Source organism: Pan troglodytes, chromosome 4 (assembly GCF_028858775.2).
Source record: "Pan troglodytes isolate AG18354 chromosome 4, NHGRI_mPanTro3-v2.0_pri, whole genome shotgun sequence".
NCBI classification, from domain to species: domain Eukaryota; kingdom Metazoa; phylum Chordata; class Mammalia; order Primates; family Hominidae; genus Pan; species Pan troglodytes.
Genome location: NC_072402.2, coordinates 23732125 through 23741615, shown reverse-complemented (window position 1 = coordinate 23741615; position 9491 = coordinate 23732125). Strand labels below are relative to the sequence as shown.

The 9491-nt window shown below is 33.1% G+C and overlaps 1 long non-coding RNA gene across 1 annotated transcript in view; it reads right to left on the bottom strand.

Moving 5' to 3' along the window:
* Positions 1–1873: 1873 nt before the first annotated feature.
* Positions 1874–9491, bottom strand: part of LOC107974626 (uncharacterized) — a 291544-nt gene continuing 283926 nt past the window's right edge. The window contains exon 6 of the long non-coding RNA XR_008547903.2: positions 1874–5119. This is a non-coding gene — a long non-coding RNA (uncharacterized LOC107974626). The remainder of the gene's footprint in view (positions 5120–9491) is intronic.

The window sequence follows — 9491 nt, the reverse complement described above, 5'->3', positions numbered from 1 at the left end:
CAAATGTAATACTTCTATAAAAATACTGTGCGGTATAACTGTATATGTCGTTATCATATTTTGTCTAAGATTCATATTTTTTCATCTATCTATTGTGGTTTAAAATGAATAGATACACAGTTTTGGTATAGTTTCTTTAGAAAAATCTATCGAGAAATATTTATGTATTAAAATTAAGAAAACAGATATATAAAAAGAACAAGTGCCTTCACTCATTTAAGCTCCATTTCCAACAAATTTAATGTGAGATTTAAATGAGAAAATATATGTTACGCATTGATTTAATGCCTGGAGCTTACGAAATGATCAACAAATAGCATTATATATTATTAAGCTTATATAAGTACATATGTACATATGTGTCTTACATTCCATAATGGTGTAATTCAAATTAGATGTTTTCTTACTTTCCATTGCAGTAACCTTCTTTAATCTGTCTAAGTTTGGGGAGTTTTGGTGCCTTATCCCCTTACTATGGTATTAATTTATAAAATTTTGTAAAATGGGACCACTCTTACTTTAAGACATGGTAAGATAGTTACCCCTCTGTGACTTACTTATCCTATTTTATCTCCCTTGAAAGTGTCTTGCCCTAGTCCAGTTTGTGTATCTCACTTTCTTGTCTTTATAAATAGACATTATCTCATATCCTTACCTTTCCGCATTTTTGGTATACAAGCAAATTATATTTATGAGAAAGCAAAAATGATATCCTATTTTGCACTTCTGGAGTACTCTCTCTCTTTTTTTTTTTTTTTTTTTTTTTGTATTCAGGAACTCCTTACAGAGTCAAGGACATAGTGGGGTCTCAGGAAACAGTAGTTGAATTGGTTGGGTGAGAAAGACTACATGATCTGAGTTGAACCATATGAGAAAGCACTGAACACCAAAGTACCTTGATGGATCATTGGATGATTGGAAAGAAAAGAACAAGTGAAAGAGGGGGAGATTATGAAAGAGAGTAAGTGAGCATTATTAGGGGGAAAGAGCAAAATGATCCACATTAAGAAATGAGAGGCTCTCTGAAAGAAGGGCAGTCTCTCCCAGAGTGTGATGTAGCATCAGATAATCCATGTACCTTCTTTTTGTTTCTGTTTTTAAAATAAAGCACCTTTCTCTAGTCTATTATTTTATTTTAAACTTATTTGATTAATCCATGCTATGTGCAATAAATGATAATAAGAAATGTTTGAATGAAAAGTTTTTAGAAAAACAAGAAAGGCCAGTTGGATTAATTTTTTTGTATGTGACTTTATTGTCATCCCTTTTCAAGAGGGGAATATTAAATTAAATAAGATTTTTGTAAAAAATGAACTTTATATAAAAGGTAGCAAATTGCTGAGCACAGGTAAATGTCACCACAGAACAGAGATATTCACGTAAGAAATTTTTCCTAATTATAAAAAGAGAGTACATGCACACATATACATACATATATGTGTGTGTATATATATGCTCTAAAGTATAAACTCATACTTTAAAACATACCCATACACACACACACACACACACACACACACAGAGAGAGAGAGAGGGAGAGAGAGAGAGAGGGAGAGAGAGAGAGAGAGAGAGAGAGAAGTCTGAAACTCCAATCTCAGGTACATATTATTATTACAGAAAAATAAACAAATCAGTAAAATTACTAGGCTAAATTTTCTATTTCAATGAAATAGCAGATTTGAAGCATTTTCACAGTAACCGTGTATGTTGACAATAAGTAGCAGAAGAAAATGAGAAGTGTTTTCTTACTGAACACATTGTACCTTTGGTTTCTGTATTTTAAACAAACTAATTTTCTTCTTATGTTAGATGTTAATTATGACCTTTGACTTTAGATAGTAATGTATAATGACTACTAGGCTTCATAATATCACTGCTTCTAATTTATCTAAATATTTTGAGCCTATATTTTTATATTTTCAAAACTTGAAATTAGCACATCTGATTTCTGAGTAATATATGATGCTAAATCCTTTGTTACTAAAATCTTATTATATAAATAGGAACAAAAACCCAAACAGAAACAAACAAAGAGAAGCATCACTCTACAAACAACTATACTTGACAGGTGTTTGCTTGTGTTTTGTTGTTATTGATAAGCTTTTAAGAGCAATTTTTGGGTAAAATTGTATACTCTTCTACCTTCAGTCCCATTTCCAACATTACAAAAACTTGTTTGTATTATTTCAATTAAAATAATATTTTGGAATTACCATATGGCCCAGCAATCCAATCCTATGTGTATACCCAAGAGAATCAAAAACATATGTTCACACCAAAATGTACGTGAATGTTCATATCAACATTATTCATAATAGCCAAAAATTAGAAACAACAGAAAATGCTATCAACTGATGAAAGGATAAATATAATTTATTATATTCATGCAATGGAATTTTATGCAACATAAAAAGGAACAAAGTACTGATATACTATATGCTGCAACATGGATGAACCTTGAAAATATCATGCTTAAGGAAAGAAGCCAAATGCAAAAGGTCACATATTATGTAATTTTATTTACATGAAACATCCAGAATAGGCAAATACATAGAGGAAGAAAATAAATCTGTTGCCAGAGAATGGAGGAAGGGAATGGAGAGTGGCTGATAATGAGTGAGGGGTTTCTTTTTAGGGTGACAAAAAAAAATTCCTTCAGCTAGAGGTGATGGTGGTACAACATTGTGAATATACCGAAACCATAAATTGTACATTTTTAAATGGTGAATTTTATGATAAGTGACTTATATATTAACTAAAAAATCTAAAAACGGTGATACTGGGGTTTGGTTTTATTTTTTAATTTGACTGTATTTTGGAGTAAAGTTTGCAATATTTTCCAACTTTGGAGGTTTCTCAAACTTAGGAGATAAATTTTTATCACTTATAACATTATCAATTCTTTGCAACTACTTCTTGAGTAGTCTTTATTATGGCTTTCAAGCAAGTGCTCATGGTTTTTCCCCTAAGTTGACTTTTTTTTTTTTTTTTGAGACGGAGTTTCTCCCTTGTTGCCCAGGCTGGAGTGCAGTGGAGCAATCTCGGCTTATTACAACCTCTGCCTCCCAGGTTCAAGCGATTCTCCTGCCTCAGCCTCCCAAGTAGCTGGGACTACAAGGGTGAGCCACCACGCCCAGCTAATTTTTGTATTTTTAGTAGAGACAGGGTTTCACCATGGTGGCCAGGATGGTCTCGATCTCCTGACCTCATGATCCCCCACCTCGGCCTCCCAAAGTGCTGGGATTACAGGCATAAGCCACTGCACCCGTCCCCCTAAGCTGACTTTCCAACAGTAGCAAAAGATGTTGATCATGAGCATCTCATATGCCTAGTCCAGAAAATGTGAAAATATTAAACATTATCTGAATTTACAAGTGAGAAATGTAAATTACTGGAATGTCGTGCCAAGAAAAGAAAATACAATAAAATATTTTTACAAGTACAGATTTGGGAACACAGAAATTAGGTGAAGTTACAATAAAAATGTTCCTTCCTAAGTTTATTATCTTACTATTGATCATATTTCTATTTTGTAGAAAAGTAAGCATATTTAATTGCAGAAGTCTAACATGACAGTTTCCAAAATTATACAAATTTATCCTTAGAGCCCATTACGAATGCGGTACCAATAAAATGTAATAAAATAAGTCCACATCACATATCTGATAAATTACTTCCTGTACAATTTTTCATAATATTTCACCTACTAATATCTATTCACAGGCATCCTGGATTTCAAAGGACATTAGTATACTGTAAAGTGACAAAACATTCAAAAGAGGGAAATTCTAAAAGACTTACATTTTTAACTTAAAGCTAGTATTAAATAGTAGGATAATATAAAATAATATAACCCAAGACAGAGTGTAAGTATCAGTTTGAAATTCCATTTTCTTAAAAATTATTCATCGATAGCATTAGGAGATATACCTAATGTAAATGACGAGTTAATGGCTGCAGCACACCAACATGGCACGTGTATACATATGTAACAAACCTGCATGTTGTGCACATGTACCCTAGAACTTAAAGTATAATAATATATATATTAAAAAAAATTATTCATCTTTTCATAGGAATATCTAAATGCCTAAAGAATTTCCACAAGTTTCTGTTTTCCAGGCAAAAAGTATCTTTCCCATTCCTGTGCAAATCTTGCTTACCAACCAGGTTTGTCTTTTAGCAGGAGTCTAAAAACTCAAACGTATCTAAAAGCCATGACACAGAAGGCCTGGAGACTGCATGGAATGATGAGGACTGCAGTAAACTCTGAAGTGCCTACCCATGTGAAACGAACAAGTGCTATTCGGAAGAAGCGGGTTGTGTTAATGTAGGTGTCCAAGCCTAGAATCATGAAATTATATTTTTAAGAGAAAAATGACAATGTGCATTTTCATGTTTCATCATTAAAACACTTTATTAAAACACTAAACATGGCCACAAAGCTTTACGGATAAAACAGACACTATCTGGATATTTTGCATGAATCAAAAAAAAAAAAAAAAAAAAGAAAAGAAAAAGGAGTAAGTAGTTGGGACCATATGAATCATTATTTAAAAAGGAGAAAGTGAAATGATTAAGTAAAAGGGGAAAAGTGGCAAAAATTTATGGTGTAAAACTGAGAAAATATCTGCAATATATGTGCCTACTGTTTTTAAATAAAACAAGTTTTTATATTAGATAATTTTTAACAATTATAATATTTGTTATAGTATTTCAAAGGATATTTTAAATGGTTTGCTATTAAACTTGATTATTTAAACCCTAAGGAAAAAACCTTAATATTCTTTCGTACGTTACAAGTCTGAAGGTGATTTTAATACCCCACATCTTTACGTTTGAGCCGGCAGCCAGCAGTTGAAATTGACATGTGAGAGTTCTTCTAAGTCTCAGATGCTAGCTGCCAACTGCCTTTTTGTTCTTGTTTCCTTGGAAACGGAGATTGGTTTCATGAAAACAAGGTAAGTACAACTTTTACAGCAGAGAAGTGGAACGCTCCTTTGTCAGTTTCAGCTTGCTGGCTGAGACCTGTAAGTACAGCCTTCCAGAATAGACTGAAGTTGGAAGCCAGTTGAGGCACATCAGAGTTTATGGCAAAACAGCAGTACATATGTTCTTCCTATTTAAATTTAATGTGGGAAAATGATCCAATAAAAGATTAAAGTGATCAAAATTAACACAACAAAACTTTATCAAGTCAAAAACACTTGGAGCCTAAAGTGAAAAACATGATATAGCACATTTAATAATGAGATGCTTTTAAGTCTTCAATAATCTCAAATATACTCTTACTGAGCAATTATCTGGGTCAGTTGTTCTCAGATATGACATACTTCTCAGTGGCAAGAATGGCTCACCCTGCATCACTTTGGGGAGACATAAGGAAAAAATAGAAGTGAAATGAGACATTCTCCCCCAGCAATGTTTTGCAAAAGTTCTTCAGGTGATTCTGATTGGTCTCAATTCCTCTTCTTTTAAAAAATCACTGACCTGATCTAATCAGCTAATTTTAGGGAAAAGGACACCAAAGCACGGAAAGAAAGATAAAGTTAGTCATAGAAAACTTGAAGTCCAGCTAATGGTGAGTCAGGCAGAGAATCTAGCTCTGTTTCTGCTTCAAACATTTTCCTTTTTATACAATGGTACAGACGGTTTCCCTTGTAATTATTTCAAAATTCACTTGGTCATGTAATTTTTCTTTAGTATCATCAACTGAATGTAAAGAAGTGTAATCATGGTACCTATAATACCATATATACCATATGTATCATAAGGTAATGATACATATAATTATGTATCATAAGATACAAGGATTTCAACAGTTATTCTGAATTTCAACAGCCACCTTTTTTTTAACACCATAGTTAATTTGTCCTGCTATATACATAATGAGCTGGAAAATATAGCAAAATTAGGAAAGGGCATACCTTATTTTTTTAAGTTTTAACTTAATCAGTGGTGGTAATTTTACTTAACTTCAGTTCCATCAACAGAAGTTATTTAGGAAAAAAATTCACCTTCTAAGAGTTGAACCATATTGTGTGAAGATTCTTTGTATCCCTGAAGTGAATTACTGGCCAAAACAAAGGCTGTAAAAGCCCATGGCTACATCTGTTACCTGTTTAGGTGTCTTTAAAACATATTTACATTTAAAAAATTGAAATTCCCTTTCCTCTCTCGGTCGTCACTTGGTAAATTGTCAGTATGGTCTGATCTTTTAAGAAAAACTGTCTCTTTAAAATCGTGGTAAAACACAGAACTTAAAAAGCTAATTTATATTTCAGTGAATCAAAGAACAGCGATTAAACACAAGGTTCCTTCAATGATGTTCTATCACAGCCTTCATGTTTCTCATCACACTACATATGGTCCAATTGTTTACAGATTACAAAAAAAAAAATCCCTGCTCAGATGTTAAAACAAGATGTTTTCTTCACTTTCAAATGGCAGGCTGACTGCCAATTTTTACAATTAGTTATTCTGTGCAAAGAAAAAAAAAGAAGTTTAATTATCACAATTTCTCATGTTTGGACATTACTCTGTGATGGGCGATCAACCTGAGAACTGACAGAAATGAACTCTGGTTCATGACATTGGTGGAAGGCTCTTGGGAAGACAGCTTTTTGTAAGAGAGAAAATAGCAAAATAGAAAGGGGAAAGAATCTTCGCCAGAAATAGGTATCGAAACATCAAGGCAAACCAGCCACCTGCCAGTGATGCTGTTTCCCTGTGGCACCGTCTGGCAGGCAGAATTTCACAGTGTTAAACAACAGTGCTGTGTACACCATGAGTGCACCTATCAATGGGTCACTGACTCTCTAAAAAGACTTGCTGATGGAGGTAGAGTGATTACAGGAGAGCAACAAACTGATGGTAGAAAGCCTCCTGTTCAGATGCTGGATCCCTGGTATTGCATGCGATCAAAATTGGGATCCTCATTTTTTAAAGGAATTATTTGTATCTGCATTAAATTATGATAGAATTGTTAACAGAAAGTTGAAGAAAATAGATTAATGAACTATATACATAGAATTCCATGCTACACACACACACACACACACACACACACACACACACATCAGTATCCACATCCCCTCAAGCCTCAAACATACAAGCCCCCAAGCTGTGCATATAATAGTCGATTTAAAAACTGCTATTGGATAAATAGTACATCCAGAATAATAACCAGTGACCACAAGATAGAGGATCATTGCTGGTGGAGTTAAATCATTTTACTTCATTTTGATTGCCTTTTAATAAGAGTTATATATTAAGAATCAGAGTTTTAAGAATTATTTGGGACAGTGATAATAAATATTTATTTCAGGATGAGTCGGGCTAATGCAGTGCCCAGCAGAGCTTTTTTTTTTTCTCATTCTGTCTCTTTTTGTAGGTGGAAGTAGCTGGATGCCAGTTTTCTGAGATTTGCCCAAACATGGATGACTTGCATGTTACGAAAGGATTTTGCCGTGTCAAATGTTTTCATTTCGTTTATTAGTTAAGACATATAACTCAAAACTCTTTGGCCACCTCTAGGAGTATGTATTTCATTAAGATTATGTAAAAACTATTAATAGTTTCACAATTGAATACATAAGTATGTGCCTATTTGGGGAGGAAGGGGCATTCAAATGACAATTAACAGTAACAGAGTAACAGAAACTGAAATCTCCGGCCTACCTCTAGGTCCGTTCCCAAGAATAACATTGTTAGTCTCACCCCAATTCTATTTAGAATTTAGTGCTATTCATCTGTATCCTGATATAATCATTGTTAAAACAATTAATTTGCTCTCATTACGAAAAAATAAAGAATTTACCTAAAACCTATCTCTTTTCCTCTTGTACATCGAAGGTTTGTTATAATTTTCCATTCTGCTAATGATTCTCATTTTAAAGCATTCGAATTGATGTTAATTGCATAAGGAATACAGTAATATTTCCTCCTGATAAAAATCTAACATGTTACAAATAAGGCTGTTACCCCTTTGATTCTCATTTTGATCTACACAAATAATTGAATATTTGTAAGGCTGTGATACAATAATCACAAATAAGTGATACAATAATCACTTTGGCCTCCCAAAGTGCTGGGATTACAGGCATGAGCCACTGCGTCTGGCCAACATTTACTTTTAACGTGTTACTGAAACTACTATTCAGGTTGAGTATGTACATAATGGAAGCTGACTCAAAATTTAACTGCTCCTATAAGAAAAAAAAACTATGCATTTTCACATTATTGTCCATCCATTCATTTATTCATTCATTAAATTGTGTATTTATTAATGCAGAGCCAGATATTATGAATACTCAGATGATTAAGAACCATATATTACTCTCAAGAATACACTGTGAAGTGAAAAGATCAATGGTCAGTCCCAGACATCGATTTCCAAGCAAATATTAAGTCATTAGATCAATAGTAGCCAATAATAGGACCAAGCCTCTTTCCCTTTGGATTCCTATCCAGCTGTTGCCTCTGTGAGCAATGCAGCTTCCTAATTTCTTTGGTATACAAGCTTTTCTACTGTTTTCTTTACATTTCTAAGGCCTCTGCCACCACTTTTAACATCTAGTTTATTAATTGTCACTACTTAAGTTAATCTTTGTTCTAAGAAACATATTTTCTCAAAAAGATCTAGAAAGAGATAAGTTTCATTAATGGAGACTTTTCATATTAAAAAGTTGCTGGAAACCGTTTTCTCATGCTTTTAAAAATAATTATTTTAAGAATAAGGTGGTATTCCAATAAAGGTCATAATTAACATAAACTTAATAAAATTTGACCTAGGGAGGGTTTACTTAATGTAAGCTTCATTAGAAATCTCTTTTATTCTAAAATATTAAACCTAATCAACCCAAACAAAATTACTCAGCATGCTGAATATGATACTGAATGTAGTTCTGTACAGTGTTTTCTTTAAATTTGAAAGGTCAATCCAGACTATCAAACCATGACCAGCAATTACCCATTACAGAATCGTCAATAATTTTAACTTTGAAAATAGTAGACAGAAAATGGGAGTTCATAATTATTTGCTGAATGAGTGAATGGGAGCTGGAACAGGACTCAGGCAACCTAGTGTAATTACAACTAGTTTGTATTCCCTGGCCCTAGTTACCTCATCTGCAGAGTGAGATGCGTGGATACTGTTCGATTGTAACATATTTTATATGTATTAGGTTGGTGCAAAAGTAATTGTAATTTTTGGCCTTACTTTCATTGGCAAAAACCACAATTACTTTTGCACCAATCTAAATACTTTCTATATACTGGTGAAGACAGAAATTCAATGATTCAAAAATACAATAGGAATGTTTTTCCCTTCCAAGTACTTTCAGTTTAGAAAAATGGCCAAAATTTCTGTCTGTGATAGTTCTAATATTGAAAAAGTAAAGGTAATATAAACGATAATAAACAGCATAAGTATATTTTATGTGATTATTTTGATCATTTATTCCCCAATACTATATGACTATTTCCTGTGT